This window comes from Cornus florida, unplaced genomic scaffold (assembly GCF_030987335.1).
Source record: "Cornus florida cultivar Cherokee Brave unplaced genomic scaffold, ASM3098733v1 CherokeeBrave_3.0.0_Hap2_Chr03, whole genome shotgun sequence".
Lineage (NCBI taxonomy): Eukaryota > Viridiplantae > Streptophyta > Magnoliopsida > Cornales > Cornaceae > Cornus > Cornus florida.
The window spans coordinates 18,496,870-18,515,534 of NW_026775573.1; the positions used below are offsets into that span (position 1 = coordinate 18,496,870).

At 39.9% G+C, this 18,665-nt stretch overlaps 1 pseudogene; it reads right to left on the reverse strand.

Moving 5' to 3' along the window:
* Positions 1 to 388: 388 nt before the first annotated feature.
* LOC132301218 (probable LRR receptor-like serine/threonine-protein kinase RKF3) lies at positions 389 to 16,957 on the reverse strand (annotated as a pseudogene).
* Positions 16,958 to 18,665: the final 1,708 nt, after the last annotated feature.

Consider the following 18,665-nt stretch of genomic DNA (forward strand, 5'->3'; position numbering starts at 1 on the left):
TGGCATTATTTCCTTTCCTTTCCTTTTATCTGGTTTCTTATTAACCAAATAGAGGATTAGACTGAACCCATAATTTTGCAAAAAAGTTTGATCTGTCCTTTTTTAAATTTTTATTAGTTTAATGTCAGAGTGTCATTCAGCTACTAACAATAATTAGATAGCAATAAATCTTGCAGTTTCTATTGTTTAAAAAGCATCTAAATGAGAAGCAACAGACACAGTTTTTTAAGTGTTACATATTCATGCAATTCTGTGAAAGATGATTTGTGTTTAATTAAGATCATTCATTGAATGTATCCAGTTGAAACTTTAACGGTTTCAGTGTCAAAAGGAGAAAACTTCACCAATGACAAACCAAAGTTCTCACAGTAGTGAAGTAAATGAACATATATGCATACAAGCAACTGTTCCCAAGCTTCTACCTAATTTTCCATATGTTTCATTATTTTCAAATGACTAATTATCCTTGCCTTTATCCCAACAGTGACTACAAAAATAAATTTCATCCTACTTTGATCACTATGACATTGAACAAGCCACTCTGATATGTATGTCAAATTATATTAGTACAATTAAGCCATATTATAGAAAGAAAAGAAATATCTATAATACAAGCTCCAATTCTCTGGAATAAAATAGTTGACTCTTTTAGTCTTTTGTGTCTGGTTAAAATGGAAGCAAGAACTCTAAGTAGTTTACACTGCATGTGTAAGTGTAACTTCCTCATCTTCCCTTTGATTCAAACAGGAATGCAAGTTGTCAAAGTGAAATGGGTAGTGATCAACCAAGCTACTGGAAGAACCCGAGCGAGTACATGTAAGTGATCTCTCTATATCACTTATTTCTGCTATAAAAGATAGTGGGCAATCTGGAGTCCGAGGAACCATAGCATGGTTACTCTCCAATATCTTTACGATCTGTTCCATAGTTGGCCTAGCATATAACTGCGGATGAGTGGACAGAACAACAATCAGAACATAATTTTCCATTACTTCAGGCAAACCCAACTCAGGAATTCCTTTCTCAATAACATCCATCACTCTACCCTCCCTCACTTGTAACCAAGCCCAATCTGTCAAAAGCTGAGCTTGACCCCCATCAATAGACAAAACAACATTTTTCCCACTCAACAACTAAAGAAGCACAACCCCAAAACTGTATACATCACTTCTCTCTGTTAATTGCCCATATGGAGCGTATTCTTGTAATGCCTGTGTCTAATATATATGTGCATATGTGTATATAATTGTGTGTGTGTGGTGAGAATTTAAAACAAAAAGAAAAAAGAAAATAAAAAGAATGTGGGTAGGACCCACAATTTGTTTAAGCAAATTTGAGACCACATTTGGTCTCTGTTTGCTTTGTTCATCCTCTCTCTCCCGTCTCTGTCTCCTCTCAGCATTTTCTTTTCTTTTCTTTTCTGTTTTTTCTTTCACATCAAGCTTCCACTCTTGATTTCTCCCTCATTACTTGGCCTTTTTAAGTGCCGTTTGCGGCAAAACGGAGAGCACAGCGAGCTCTACACGTGTGTGCCAGCAATTTCAGATTTGAGCAATCTAGGGAGTCCGAAAATCTTGACCCATTTTGAGGGTTTGAGGTGGAATTTGGGAGTTTTGCATATAATTGAGGTAGGGGTTCCTAATTCATACATTCTTGCACCTTTATGAATTATTCTTCTTATTTGATGTTTAAAATGCTATATTTGTGTTGATTTCTTTAAAATGATTCTAATTATTATATTCATGAAAGATATGATTATATGTGTGTGTTCATGTGATATGAGAAAATCTGTTTCAATGACTTTATTTCATGTCTATTGTAATTTATGTGCTGAAATTATAACTTAGAAGCATGATGTTAAATTTTAAAAATTTCTATAAAGCATGCCTAAATGATAAATTCCATGCCTATTGTGTATTAAGTGTTGAATTTGGTAATTTAGAAGCATGATATAGATATTTTATGAATCTTCTATGAGGCAGGTATAGTGTACATATTTGACTTGTAAGAAATAAAAATTTCTTTATTGGTACGTCATTAAAATGCATAAGAGATATATGCATTAATTGGGATAGAATGGGAAAAATTGATTTGAAAGAAAGGAAATAGAGTTCGGGAAAGAATTTTGAAAAGGGTTTTTGTGAAAAACCCGGTCGCCTAGGAGTTGCCTAGGGACCGCGGTGTTAGTGAGGCCTAGAGGGGACTAGGGAAATTGCCCTAGTGTGGTTGAGTTACCTGGGCCCCAAATGACGCCATGGAGTTGCCATGGGTCAGGGACAGTGGCCAATCCTCCTCTCGTGCCGCCATGGAGTTGTCATGGAACGGGTTCACTAACGATTTGAAAATGATGATGGAAATGATTTTGGAAAATGGGAAGTGACATTGCATGGCATGGTATATCATTGCATGTCATATTCATTTGTGGTATCGGATTAATGATGTGGTATTGTGGTTATTTATGCATATATATTTTTCCGGCATGGTATGATCCCAATTTCCTTATTCCTATTCATTGGGTGGATTCACGGGGGTCAAGAGGTGTGCCTTAGGTACTTCCTACTGAGCTTATGTTCACCCCTTATATTTAACATTTTTCAGGAAACGGGAAAGAAGTGGCGGATGACGTACCACCACAGGCTTAATTTGGATTAGAAGATCATTTTGCTATTTTCGTATCTAAGCCCCATATTTTTGTAAAACCTTAGTTTATTATATTTAGTATAGAGATTTGTGGACTCTTGCTATTATAGTTATATTCATGGGCTGTAATTTTATTATAAGTTGTCTAAACATTGTAAGACATGTACTTTAGATCTTAACCATATATTTTTGGACTGTAATAATGATAATTTGGATTAAATAGTATGTGGATGTTCCACCATGAGATAATCCATGTTGAGGTATAATGAACTGATGAATGGGATGCTAGAATATATTAATTATATTATGTGTTGGGACAGGTCGGATATGTCTTGAAAGGCCAGGAAGGGCCATTACGTTTTTTAACAGGTGGTTGTAGGCCCCTTTTTTGGGGAGGTCATACCGAATTTTTTTAAAAAAAATGGTATCAATTTTGGGTCGTTACAAATTTGGTATCAGAGCGAAGGTTCGAAAACCATTAGGACGATGGATAAAGGCTTACCTAGGGTTGTCTGGGAAGTCATTGGCATTGTTATTTCCTTATTTGCTAAAGTGTTTTGCTATGTGCAAAATCATGCTTAACTATTTACTTGTTTACATGTTTATGTGCTTATATGCCTATATTAATGTGTTCATTGCCTAGTCTTGCATGCTGAGTGTTAGTATAGCATCCTTTTATGTTGAGTTGTTCACGGTTAGACCTTAGTGTTATCGTTATTGAATCGTTTTATTTGATTTTTTTAGCACGATGTCACAGCGTGAGGAAACCAGGGAAGCTGGCCCTAGACCGACTAGGGGTGATGTTAGCGAGAGCTCCAGCTCCAATCCGGAGGAGATAAATGATGAGGATACACTTCTTAGGGACTTGATTCCCCTGAGAGTTGTGCCCACAAGTAGGGATAATGTTGAAGCACACGTAGAAGTGGGTGAAGGTTCTATGGCACTAGAGTTGAATCGTTTGTTCCAAAATGCCGTGAGGGCAACGATTGCTGCTCAGTCGCAGTCGGCACTACAACCAATAGTTCAATTTGAGGAGACGCCAACTTAAAAGCATCTCAAGATCATTAAGGGGTTTTCTCAACTGATGCCGGTTATGTTTGAAGGTGGTGCAGATCCAATGGTAGCAGACGACTACATGGATCAAGTTGAGACACAGTTGACCTTAATGGATGTGACAGAGGATCACCTGAAGATCATCCTAGCAACTTACAAGTTTGCTAAGGATGCCAAACTTTGGTGGAAGACGGTTACGAATCGGCGTAAGGTGGAAGAGATGAGTTGGGACAAGTTCAAGGAACTATTTTACGAGAAGTATTTTCCGCTTTCTAAAAGATGGGAGTTAAAAGACCAGTTTCTTGGCCTTATTCAAGGCAATATGTCAGTGGCGGAGTATGAGAACAAGTTCACTTCACTTTCTCGCTTTGCTCCAGAAATGGGAAGAGATGAAATTGACAAGACTCATAAATTTGTTTCCGGTCTTAATGATAGAATGAAGTCATTGATAACAGCACAGTTTATTAAAGTTTATTCTGAGGCAGTAGAAAGGGCCTTGATGCTTGAGGCTGATATTAAAGATAAGGATGTAAGAAGGGAGTAGTGGAAGCAAAAGAGGAATGCAGGGTCATTTTCAGAGGGACCTTCAGGGAAGAGGAACAGGGGTGGTTCATCTTAGTTTCAGGGGTAGCAGTCAGCACGATCCACTCATACCACTCCTATGCCAGCAGGGTCTGCTAGGAGTGGTGTCATTTGTTATCGTTGTAATCAGCCGGGTCACTACAAGTCAGAGTGTCCACAGACATCGATTAATTCTGGGGCTTGTTTTGGTTGTGGCCAACAGGGCCATAAGGTTAAGAATTGTCCTAATTAGGGAGCAGGCACCAATAGTGGCAGAGGGTCACAGCTGAGACCGTCACAGTTGGCTACAGTTCAGTCAGGTTTCAGACCACCACCACAGCCTACCATGTCTTCTAAGGGTTCACGGCCAGTTAGGAAGGATACTCCTACTATGTCAGTGCAGCAGTCAGGTGTTCAGGTTGGCAGTCCTCAAGCACAGGCACCACAGGGATGTGTCTTTGCACTTGCACAGGCCGATGCATCTTCTGGTCCATTAGTTCTCCGAGGTATATTTCCAGTGTTTGGTTCTTGGGCCCGTGTTTTGTTTGACTCTGGTGCATATCATTCCTTCATGTCATCATCATTTGCATTTGCATCGGGGTTAGAGGTCAGTTTTATGGATCGGGCATTGTATGTTAATACGCTAGTTGGGGTTTCAGTGTCTTTGAGTCGAGTTGTGCGGGATTGTTTCATTGTGATAGCCGGACGGACTTTTATGTTTGACCTTATCCTTCCAGAGATGACTAGCTTTGATGTCATTCTCGGGATGGATTGGTTAGCTTTCTTTTATGCCACGATCGACTATTTTAAAGGTAGAGTCACAGTTTGCACTCCCGAGGAAGACTGTTTCTTTTTCGTGGGAGATCGAAGTGATTCCCACAATTCATCGTTTTATGGAGTTCGTGGATGGAGTCGTGGTGATTATTTCTTGGCTAGCCTTATAGCCGAAGAAGATGATATTATGAAAGAGGATTATCCTGTGGTTGTTCGTGATTTTCTGGATGTGTTTCCGGAGGATCTGACAGAGTTGCCTCCATACCGAGAAGTGGAGTTCTCTATTGATTTGATGCCAAGTACCGCGCCAATTTCTATGGCACCGTATCGTATGGCACCAATTGAATTGGAAGAATTAAAAAGGTAGCTTGATGATTTGAGGATGAAAGGTTTCATCTGACCGAGTGTGTCGCCGTGGGGCGCATCGGTCTTATTTGCTAAGAAAAAAGATGGTTCCTTAAGGTTATGCATTAATTACCGGAAGTTGAATCATGCCACTATTAAGAACAAGTATCCCTTGCCAAGGATAAATGATTTGTTTGATCAGTTGAGAGGAGCCAGTTGTTTTTTGAAGATTGACTTGAGGTCAAGCTACTATCAGTTATGGGTCAAGGATGAGGATATCCCAAAGACAGCATTCCGTACACGGTATGGACATTATGAGTTCCTTGTTATGCCTTTTGGCTTGACTAATGCGCCAGCGGCATTCATGGACTTGATGAACCGCGTCTTTCATGATTACTTGGACCAGTTTGTGGTAGTTTTCGTGGATGACATTCTCGTGTATTCACAATCTCGGGAGGAGCACGAGGTCCATTTGAGTATTGTTTTACAGATTTTGCAGGAGCACCGATTGTATGCCAAATATGAGAAATGTGAGTTTTAGCTACAGGAGGTGAAATTTTTAGGGCATGTTGTTTCAGAAGATGGAGTGTCGGTGGATTCATCAAAGGTTGAAGCAGTTTTAACTTGGGAGCAACCTAAGAATGTTTTTGAGATTCGGAGTTTCCTTGGCCTAACGGGTTACTATCGGAGATTTGTGAAGGATTTCTCCCATTTGGCAGCTCCTATGACCCGTTTGACCAGGAAAGGGATTAAGTTTATGTGGAATGAAACCTGTAAGTTATCTTTTCAGGAGTTGAAGACAAGGTTGACTACAGCTCTAGCGTTGGTGATACCTAAGTGTGGCTTGGGTTATGTGATTTATTGTGACGCTTCACGTGATGGTTTGGGATGTATGTTGATGCAGGATGGTAGAATAGTGGCTTATGGGTCTCGACAGTTGAAGACTCACGAGCTTAACTACCCTACTCATGATTTGGAGTTAGCAACAGTCGTATTTGCTTTGAAGTGTAGAAGACATTACTTGTATGGTGAGAGATTTGAGGTGTACTCGAATCATAAAAGTCTCAAGTACCTTTTCTCCCAAAAGGATTTGAACAACAAACAGAGAAGATGGGTTGAGTTCTTGGAGGACTACAATTTTGACTTGCAGTATCATCCGGGTAAGGCAAATATGGTAGCAAATGCCTTAAGCCAGAAATCTCGCGGAACTTTGGCTAGTTTGGCCATCCAAAAATGGAAGATGCTTAAAGATCTGGCAGAAATGGAATTGTATTATTTTGATGACGATGTTGACAGCGAGCCGGCATTCTTGTTTAGTCTTGTGGCTCAGCCTACTCTTGTTGTACGAGTGATTAAGTCACAGAGACAAGACCCGGATTTAAATGCCATTCACGCTTTGATCTCTAGTGGTGAGACAGTGAAAGATTGGGCCTTGCATGCAGATGGGGGTCTACGGTTCAAGGGTTTGTTGGTGGTTCCCATAGTTTGTCGTGAGAACGTCTTACGGGAGTGTCACACTTCTCACTTTGCAGTTCATCCAGATGCTACCAAGATGTATTACAATTTGAGACGTCAGTATTGGTGGAACGGGATAAAGAAAGATATTGCTCAGTTTATGGCTAAGTGCCTTACCTGTCAGCAGGTGAAGGCCGAGCATCAGAGACCAGCTGGTTTGTTACAACCATTGCCTGTAGCGCAATGGAAATAGGAACATATTGCTATGGATTTTGTGATAGGTCTTCCAAGGTCACGGAGGGGCAATGAAGCCGTATGGGTCATCATTGACAGATTGACCAAGATGGCTCACGTTTTGCCTATTAAGGCAACAGATGATGCGGAGAAGCTTGGTGTGCTTTATGTGATGGAGATTGTAAGGTTGTATGGAGTTCCAGTAACCATTGTTTCAGATTGGGATGCCAAGTTTACTTCGAAGTTCTGGGAAGGACTTCAAGCAGCGTTTGGTTCAGCGTTGCACATGAGTACAGCATTCCATCCATAGACGAACGGCCAGTCAGAGCGTACTATCCAGATCTTGGAGGATATGCTTCGGGCATACGTGCTTAATTTGGGAGGTAGTTTGGAAGATCACCTTCCACTTATTGAGTTTTCCTACGACAACAGTTATCAGGCGAGCATTCAGATGGCTCCATTTGAGGCATTGTAGGGTAGACCATATAGGTCTCCAGTTTGTTGGACTGAGGTGGGCGAGACAGCAGCCTTAGGACCCGACATTGTACTTGAGACTACTGAGAAAATTAAATTGATCAGACAGAGGCTACTTACAGCTCAGAGTCGACAGAAAAGCTATGCAGATAAGCAAAGACGGTCGTTATCTTTTGAAGTGGGAGACCATGTTTTTCTACGAGTTTCTCCACGGAAGGGATTGATGAGATTCGGGAAGAGTGATAAGTTGTCGCCACGATTCATTAGACCGTTTGAGATTTTGGACCGTGTAGGAGAGGTTGCCTACAGACTTGCTTTGCCACCACAGATAGACAGAGTCCATAATGTCTTTCATGTATCGATGCAACGGAAGTACGAGCCAGATCCATCTCACATTTTGAGTTAGGTTAATGTGGACATTGATGAGGATATTTCCTACGAGGAAAGACCAGTTCAAATTCTTGACACACAGCAAAAGGTGTTGAGGAACAAGACAATACCAACGGTGAAAGTTCTTTGGAGACACCATGGAGTCGAAGAGGCTACTTGGGAGCTCGAACAGGAGGTTCGTTCCAAGTACCCAGCGTTGTTTTCTCCCTCAAGTATGGCTTGATTTCGGGCACGAAATCTTTTAAAGTTTGGGAGAATGTAATGCCTGTGTCTTATATATATGTGCATATGTGTATATAATTGTGTATGTGTGGTGGGAATTTAAAACAAAAAGAAAAAAAGAAAATAAAAAGAAAGTGGGTGGGACCCACAATTTGTTTAAGCAAATTTAAGACCACATTTGGTCTCTGTTTGCTTTGTTCATCCTCTCTCTCCCATCTCTGTCTCCTCTCGGCATTTTCTTTTCTTTTCTTTTCTGTTTTTTTTTTCACATCAAGCTTCCACTCTTGATTTCTCCCTCATTACTTAGCCTTTTTAAGTGCCATTTGCGGCAAAACGGAGAGCACAGCGAGCTCTACACGTGTGTACCAGCAATTTCAGATTTGAGCACCTAGGGAGTCCAAAAATCTTAACCCATTTTGAGAGTTTGAGGTGGAATTTGGGGGTTTTGAATATAATTGAGGTAGTGGTTCCTAATTCATATATTCTTGCACCTTTATAAATTATTCTTCTTGTTTGATGTTTAAAATGTCATATTTGTGTTGATTTCTTTAAAATGATTCTAATTGTTATATTCATGAAAGATATGATTATATGTGTGTGTTCATGTGAAATGAGAAAATATGTTTCAATGACTTTATTTCAAGCCTATTGTAATTTATGTGCTAAAATTATAACTTAGAAGCAGGATGTTAAATTTTAAAGATTTCTATAAAGAATGCCTAAATGATAAATTACATGCCTATTGTGTATTAAGTGTTGAATTTGGTAATTTAGAAGCATGATATAGATATTTTATGAATCTTCTATGAGGCATGTATAGTGTACATATTTGACTTGTAAGAAATAAAAATTTCTTTATTGGTACGTCATTAAAATACATAAGAGATATATGCATTCATTGGGATAGAATGGGAAAAATTGATTTGAAAGAAAGAAAATAGAGTTCGGGAAAGAATTTTGAAAAGGGTTTTTGTGAAAAACCCGATCGCCTAGGAGTTGCCTAGGGACCGCGGCGTTAGTGAGGCCTAGAGGGGACTAAGGAAATCGCCCTAGTGTGGTTGAGTTACCTGGGCCCCAAATGACGCCATGGAGTTGCCATGGGTCAGGGACAGTGGCCAATCCTCCTCTCGTGCCGCCATGGAGTTGTCATGGAACGGGTTCACTAACGATTTGAAAATGATGATGGAAATGGTTTTGGAAAATGGGAAGTGACATTGCATGGCATGGCATATTATTGCATGTCATATTCATTTGTGGTATCGGATTAATGATGTGGTATTGTGGTTATTTATATATATATATTTTTCCAGCATGGTATGATCCCAATTTCCTTATTCCTATTCATTGGGTGGATTCACGGGGTCTCAAGAGGTGTGCCTTAGGCACTTCCTGTTGAGCTTATGTTTACCCCTTATATTTAACATTTTTCAAGAAACGGGAAAGAAGTGTTGGATGACGTACCACCACAGGCTTAATTTGGATTAGAAGATCATTTTGCTATTTTTGTATATAAACCCCATATTTTTGTAAAACCTTAGTTTGTTATATTTAGTATAGAGATTTGTGGACTCTTGCTATTATAGTTATATTCATGGGCTGTAATTTTATTATAAGTTGTCTAAACGTTGTAAGACATGTACTTTAGATCTTAACCATATATTTTGGGACTGTAATTATGATAATTTGGATTAAATGGTATGTGGATGTTTCACCATGAGATAATCCATGTTGAGGTATAATGAACTGATGAATGGGATGCTGGAATATATTAATTGTATTATGTGTTAGGACAGGTCGGATATGTCTTAAAAGGCCAGGAAGGGCCATTACCTTTTTAACAGATGGTTGTAGGCCCCTTTTTAGGGGAGGTTATGCCGAATTTTTTCTTTTAAAATGGTATCAGTTTAAGGTCGTTACAATTCTGGGGCAACATAACCAAGGGTTCCAGCTACTTTAGTACTCAAGTGTGACAATCTATCTGGAGTGAACTTTGCCAAGCCAAAATCTGCAAGTTTTGGTTCAAATGTCTCATCCAAAAGTATGTTAATGGCTTTAACATCTCTATGGATGATAATCGGCTAAGTAGCATTGTGTAAATAAGCCAATCCACTTGTTGTTCCAAGTTCGATCTTTCTACGAATTGGCCAACTAAGCCTTGTTCCCTATGATCCGAAAAGATGGTTATAGAGGCTTCCATTACACATCAAATCACACACAATTATTCTCTGGTGCCCTTCCAGAGGATCTGTTGCACTACAATACCCTCTCAATGCAACAAGGTTAAAATGCCTAACACTAGCAATGACCTCTACTTCATGTGTAAACACTGCATCCCCAGAAATAGAACAATTTTTGAACATTTTTAATGCAACTTCAGACCCTTCTTCTAGAATGCCTCTATAAACATTCCCATATCCTCCTTTTCCAATTAGATTCTCCCTAGAGAAATTTCTAGTAGCCTCTTTCATTTCCTGAATTGTGAACTTGACCAAAGGAATACTTTCACTAATCAATCCCAAAGCTGAAGCTGAACTTATCGTGCTTCTATGAATATGTTCTTTCTTCGTCCTTCTTTGGTTGTGTCAACTCCAAAGAAACAATAACACAGCAACGAGAAGCTAATAACACATCCTATCACAACCCCACAAAGCAGAGTCTTGTGCTTTTTCGTGCTGTTAACAGCTGAAGTGAGATCCAAGGAGAACAAACACTTGGCATTCCCTATATCAGTTGGCCCAAACCAAGTAACAAAAGCTGCAGCATACATGAATGGGTACCCAATACAATATGTGACGTTCCCAATTGCAGTGCCATCAAAATAGGCCTTTTGGATACTTGACAAGCTAGCTACACATAACGTGCAAGTTGAGTTATGCCCAAGGGATTGATTGCATAAACGCCTAACTTCCTGCAATTGTAGTTTAGAAATTAAGGCTTCAAATTGTGGCTGAGTTGAGATATTCATACAACTATTTGAAATCCAACTAGTTTGAACCCCACAATTGGATCTCACATCGAACCCTCCAAGAGGTTCGTTAATGAAGATCAAATATGAGTCCCAGCATGCATCAGATGCTTTAGAAGGAATAGTAAAATAGCCAGTGCTTCGAAGGTACTGTGATCAAACTATGCGAAATCCCTGAAGAAGGGACTACCACTCAGTTGGGACATCCACAAACTTACGGTTCAGCCCTGAGTGGCTTTTATTGATCACTCCTCTAAGATGATCATCAAAGTTCAATGGACAAAAAGAATCAACAGCTAGTTTTCTTGGTTTTAAAGCATTGGCGGCAGATTCAGAACCGCTAATGCTAGAAAACCCAACACTAAATCCGAGGATAATGAACAGAAAGAGGGACATTTTGAGTCCTAAGGCTTTCAAAAAATATTTGCTCAAGAACCCATTTGGGTTGGCTTGATTTAGTTCAAAGTTTATATATATATATATAGAACATTGCTATAGGCAGTAACATTATATGGTTTTAGAGGATTCTGGTCAGTGGCTGTTCTTGAGTTATTGAATTACATGGGTGACGGGTCTTATTATGATATATGATGGATTAACGGGATACTGATCAAAGGTCATATATTTATGGTTTGAATATGTCAAAGCCTCAGAAGGTGGTCCTATGATTTGATACTTCCTACAAGGATTTTGAAATATATATATAAATAAATAAATAATACACTTTTAATAATTGTATAAATAGATATATAGTTTTTTTTTTTATAATTTGGTTTACCCTGGTTATTTGGATGAAATTGTAACGACCCTAAACTGATGCCATTAATAAGAAAAAAATTTGGCATGACCTCTGCTACAAATCGTCCTACAACAACCTGTTTAAATGCCTTTTTAACATGTCCCAACACAATAAACATCTAATACATTTCATTGTGGTACAACCACATAATATATCATCCAGGTATCATAATTACAGTCCCAAAATACAAGATTAATATCAAATGTCCATGCTTTAAAACATTTAGACAGCTTATATAAAAGTTACAGCCCATAAGTACAATTATAATATTAAAAGTCCATAAGTCGTCGTACAAAATACATTATGCTTAGTCTTACAAAAATAGTGAGACCCAAGTACAAAAACAACAAAATAAGCTCCTAATCCATACTAAATAGTGGTAGAATGTCATCCGCCACTTCTTTCCCATTTCTTAAAAAATGTTAAATATATGGGGTGAGCAAAATTGCTCAGTAGGTAGTGCCTAAGACGCACATCTTGTGTCCCCGTGAATCCAAACAAGGAATAGGACAATAGGAATCGGGGTCATACTATGTCAGGAAAGTACAACATTAAATCCAATCTCAGCATGCACATGCTATGAAATGCAATGCATGCTGATGTCACTCCCCATTTTTAACATTCAAATCCATCACTTTCAAACTGTTAATATAACCCGCCCTTTGGTGACCCCACAGCGACATGAGAGAAGGATTGGCTAGTGTCCCTGACCCTTGGTACTCCCGCGACATCATTTTAGGCCCAGCTAGCTCAACCACGCTAGGGCAATCTCCCTAATCCCCTCTAAGCTATATTAACACACTGGCCCTTTGATAACCCCGCAGCGACCCGATTTTTCATAAAACATTTTAATCAAAGCTTCTTCCCCAAAATTCCCTTTTTCATTTTAAAACAATTTTTCCCATTTTCATGCCCAATGACATGCATGAACATTATATACTTTCTCAAATGCCATGACAAATGAAAGACTTTTATACTATACAATTTAACATGCTTCCATTTAATAATTTCTAATAAGTTATGAACACCATAGGCATGAAAAATTAATACGTATACATGCTTTCCACATAGTAAGTTTTAATAAGTTATGAAACACACCAGCATATAAAATCAACATTTTAAGCATATTTTTCACACAAATCCACATATACACAAAATCATGAATTCCATATACAAAACCAAATCATTTTAGAGGCATTCATCTCAAATTAAGCATGTTTAACTATAATTAACAAAGAATAAGGGAGCAGGAATCTCATGGATTAGGAACCCCAGCCTCACTTTTATGCAAAACTCCCAATTTTCACCTCAAACCCTCAAAATGGGTCTCAATTTTCAGACTTCCTAGAGTGGCCAAAAACTGAAATTGCTGGTATGGATTTAAAGACCTCGTCGTGGGCTTCAATTTGCCACAAATGGCACTTAAAAACACGAAGAATAGAGAGAGAAATCAAGCCTTGAATTTGTAAAAAAAAAACAAAGAGAATGCCGAGAGGAAGACAGAGAGACAGAGATGGGAGAAAGGGAATGAGATTATAGAGAGCTAAAACAAACGTGGTCTTATGACCACTTATACCATTAGTGGGTCCCACAAATTTTGTTTTTTAATTTTAACTTACACCACATATATATATATAAATTATAACATTACAATCTCCCCAACTTTAAAAGATTTCATCCCCGAAATCAAGTCATACCTGAGGAAGAAAACAACTCTAGATAGTTGGAGCGAACCTCCTGTTCAAGCTCCCAAGTAGCCTCCTCGACTCCGTGGTGTCTCCAAAGAACTTTCACCAATGATATCGTCTTCTTCCTCAACACCTTCTGTTATGTGTCAAAGATCTGAATTGGTCCCTCTTCATAGGAAACATCCTTATCAATGTCCATATCAACCCAACTCAAAATGCGAGATGGATCCGGCTCGTACTTCTATAGCATCAATACATGGAAAACATTTTGGACCCTGTCCAACTGTGGTGGCAAAACAAGTCTGTAGGCAACCTCTCCTACTCGATCCAAAATCTCAAATGGTCCAATGAATCGTGGCGACAACTTACCACTTTTCTCAAATCTCATCAATCCTTTCCATGGAGAAACCCGTAGAAAAACGTGGTCTCCCACCTCAAAGGATAACGGCCGTCTCTGCTTATCCGTATAACTCTTCTATCGGTTTTAAGCTGTAAGTAACCTCTGTCTGATCAGCTTAATCTTCTCAGTAGTCTCGAGTACTATGTCGGGTCCTAAGGCGGCGGTCTCACCCACCTCAGTCCAACAAACAGGAGACCTACAAGGTCTACCATACAACGCCTCAAATGGAGCCATCTGGATACTCGCTTGATAACTGTTGTTGTAGGCAAACTCAATAAACGGTAGATGATCTTCCCAACTACCACCCAAGTCAAGCACACATGCCCGTAGCATATCCTCCAAGATTTGGATAGTACGCTCCGACTGGCAGTCCGTCTGTGGATGGAATGCCGTACTCAGGTGCAACGCTGAGCCAAATGCTATTTGAAGTCCTTCCCAGAACTTCGAAGTGAACTTGGCATCCCTATCTGAGACAATAGTTACTGGAACTCCATGCAACCTTACAATCTGCATCATCTGTTGACTTAATAGGCAAAAAGTGAGTCGTCTTGATCAACCTGTCAATGATGACCCATATGGCTTCATTATCCCTCCGTGACCTTGGAAGACCTGTCACAAAATCCATAGCAATATGTTCCCAGTTCCACTACGCTACAGGTAATGGTTGCAACAAACCGACTGGTCTCTGATGCTCAGCTTTCACCTGCTGACAGGTAAGGCACTTAGCCACAAACTGAGCAACATCTTTCTTCATCCCGTTCCACTAATACTGACGTCTCAAATTATGATACATCTTGGTACCACCTAGATGAACTACAAAGCGGGAAGTGTGAAACTCCCGTAAGATGTCCTCACGACAAACCTTGGGAACCACCAACAAACCCCTGAACCATAGACCTCCATCTGTATGCAAGGCCCAATCTTTCACTGTCTCACTATCGGAGATCAAAGCGTGAATGGCATCTAAATTCAGGTCCTATCTCTGTGACTCAACCACTCGTACAACAAAAGTAGGCTGAGCCACAAGACTAAACAAGAATGCTGGTTCACTGTCCATATCATCATCAAAATAATAAAATCCCATTTCTGCCAAATCTTTAAGCATCTTCCATTTTTGGATGGCCAAACTAGCCAAAGTTCCACAAGATTTCCGGCTTAAGGCATCTGCTATCACATTTGCCTTACCCGGATGATACTGTAAGTCAAAGTTGTAGTCCTCTAAGAATTCAACCCATCTTCTCTGTCTGTTATTCAAGTCCTTTTGGGAGAAAAGGTACTTGAGACTTTTATGATCCGAGTACAACTCGAATCTCTCACCATACAAGTAATATCTCCAACACTTCAAGGCAAATACAACTACCGATAACTTTAAATCTTGAGTAGGGTAGTTAAGCTTGTGTGTCTTCAACTGTCGAGACCCATAAGCCACTACTCTACCATCCTACATCAACACACTTCCCAAACCATCACGTGAAGCGTCACAATAAATCACATAACCTAAGCCACGCTCAAGTATCACCAACACTAGAGCTGTAGTCAATCTTGTCTTCAACTCCTGAAAAGATGACTCACAGGCTTCATTCCACACAAACTTAATCCCTTTCCGGGTCAAATGGGTCATAGGCGCTGCCAAACGGGAGAAATCCTTTACAAATCTCCGATAGTAACCCGCTAGGTCAAGGAAACTCCGAATCTCAAAATCATTCTTGGGTTGCTCCCAATTCAAAACTGCTTCAACCTTTAATGAATCTACTAACACTCCACCTTCTGAAACAACATGCCCCAAAAATTTCACCTCCTGTAGCCAAAACTCACATTTCTCATATTTGGCATACAATCGATACTCCCACAAAATCTGTAAAATAATACTCAAATGGACCTCGTGCTCCTCCCAAGATCGTGAATACACGAGAATGTCATCCACAAAAACTACCACAAACTGGTCCAAGTAATTGTGAAAGACGCGGTTCATCAAGCTGCCTCTTCAATTCTTCTAATTCAACTGGTGTCATACGATACAGTGCCATAGAAATCGGTGCTGTACCAGGTATCAAAGCAATAGTAAACTCCATTTCTCGGTGTGGAGGCAGCTCTGTCAAATCCTCTGAAAACACATCCAAAAAATCATGAACAACTGTAGGATAATCTTCTTCCACAATATCATCTTCTTCGGCTATAAGGCTAGCCAAGAAGTAATCACCACGACTCCGTCCACGAATTCCATAAAACGATGAAATGTGGGAATCACTCTGATTTCCCATGAAAAAGAAACAGTCTCCCTCGGGAGTGCAAACTGTAACCCTTCCTCTGTAACAGTCGATCGTGGCATGAAAGGAAACTGACCAATCCATCCCGAGGATGACATCAAAGTTAGTCATCTCCAGGAGGATAAAGTCAAACACAAAGGTCCGCCCGGCTATCACAATAGAACAATCCCGCATAACTTGGCTCAAAGACACTGAAACCCCAACTGGCGTATCAACATACAACGCCCGATCCATGAAACTAACCTCTAACCTCGATGCAAGTGCAAATGATGATGATATAAAGGAATGAGATGCACCAAAGTCAAACAAAACACGAGCTCAAGAACCAAACACTGGAAATATACCTCAGAGAACTGATGGACAAGAAGATGCATCAGCCTGTGCAAGTGCAAAAACACGTCCCTGTGGTGCCTGTGCCTGAGAACTGCTAACCTGAACACCTGACTGCTACACTAACATAATAGGAGTATCCCTCCTAATTGGCCGTGAACCTTGAGAAGACATGACAGGCTGTGGTGGTGGCGGCGATCTGAAACCTGACTGAACTGTAGCCGACTGTGACGGCCTCTGTTGTGACCCTCTACCACTAGTGGTGCCTACTCCCTGACTCAGACAATCTCGAATCAAATGGCCCTGCTGGCCACACCCATAACAAGCTCTCGATGGCGCAGAAACTATGGTTGAGTTCATAGGACATCTGGACTTGTAATGTCTAGGCTGCTGACACTGATAACAAACAACTGTACTCTTATCTGACCCAGCTAGCATAAGAGTGGTATGAACAGATCTTGCAAACAGCTGCCCCTGAAACTGAGATAACCACCCCTGTTCCTCTTTCTGAAGGTCCCTCTGGAAATGACCCTGCATTCCTCTTTTGTTTCCACTGTTCCCTTCTTGCATCTTTATCTTTGGCCTCCGCCTCTAGCATCAATGCTCTTTCCACTGCTTCACAATAAACCTTGATGCCCTGTGTTGTTAACAACGGCCTTATCTTGTAGTCAAGTCTGGAGATAAACATCCGAACCTTATCAACTTCATTACTCACCATCTCTGGAGCAAAGTAGGAAAGAGAAGTGAACTTATTCTCGTACTCTGTCACTGACATATTGCGTTGGATAAGGTCAATAAACTGATCTTTTAACTCCCACCTCATGGGGGCAGGAAAATACTTCTCATAGAACAGCTCCTTAAACCTATCCCAACTCATCTCTTCAATCTTATACTGATTTGTGATCGATTTCCACCAAAACTTGGCATCCTTTATAAACTTGTAAGTGGCTAGAATGATTTTCAAATGATCATTTGTTACATCCATAGAAGTCAATTGAGTTTCAACTTGCTCCATGTAGTCATCCGTTACCATGGGATCTGCACCGCCTTCAAACATCACTGGTATCAACTGAGAAAACCCTTTAATAATCTTGAGACGCTTCTGTGCTGGCGTCTCCTCTACTTGCACTACCGGTTGTGGTACCGGCTACGGTATCGGCTGCGGCTGTGTAGCAATGGTGGCCCTCAAGGCCTTCTGCAACAAGCGATTCAATACTAGTTCCACCGAACTTTTACCCTCTTTAACGGGTGCTTCCACATTATCCCTCCTTGTAAGAACACTTCTAGGGGTAATCAAATCCCTAAAAAGTGTGTCCTCATTAACTAGCTCCGCCGGATTGGAGCTCGAGCTCTCGCCAACATCACCCCTTGTTGGCCTAGGGCCAACTTCCCTTAGTTCCTCACACCGTGACATCGTTCTATAAAATAAAGAAAACAGTTCAATAACGATAACACTAAGGTCCAACCATGAACAACTCAACATAAAAAGATGTTATACTAACACTTAGCATGAAATACTATGCAATGAACACATTAATATAAGCATAGAAGCACATAAGCACGTAAACATATAAACAGTTAAGCATGCCTTTTCACGTAGCAACACTTTTGCAATTAAGGAATTAACAATGCGAATGACTTCCCAGACAACCCTATGTAGGCCTCTACCCGTCGTCCTAATGGTTTTCGAACTAAAGCTCTGATACCAAATTTGTAATGACCCTAAACTGATGCCATTAATAAGAAAAAAATTCGGCATGACCTCTGCTACAAATCGTCCTACAACAACCTGTTTAAATGCATTTTTAACCTGTCCCAACACAATAAACATCTAATACATTCCATGGTGGTACAACCACATACTATATCATCCAGGTATCATAATTACAGTCCCAAAATACAAGATTAATATCAAATGTCCATGTTTTACAACATTTAGACAGCTTATATAAAAGTTACATCCCATAGGTATAATTATAATATTAAAAGTCCATAAGTCATCGTACAAAATACATTATGCTTAGTCTTACAAAAATAGTGAGACCCAAGTACAAAAATAACAAAATAA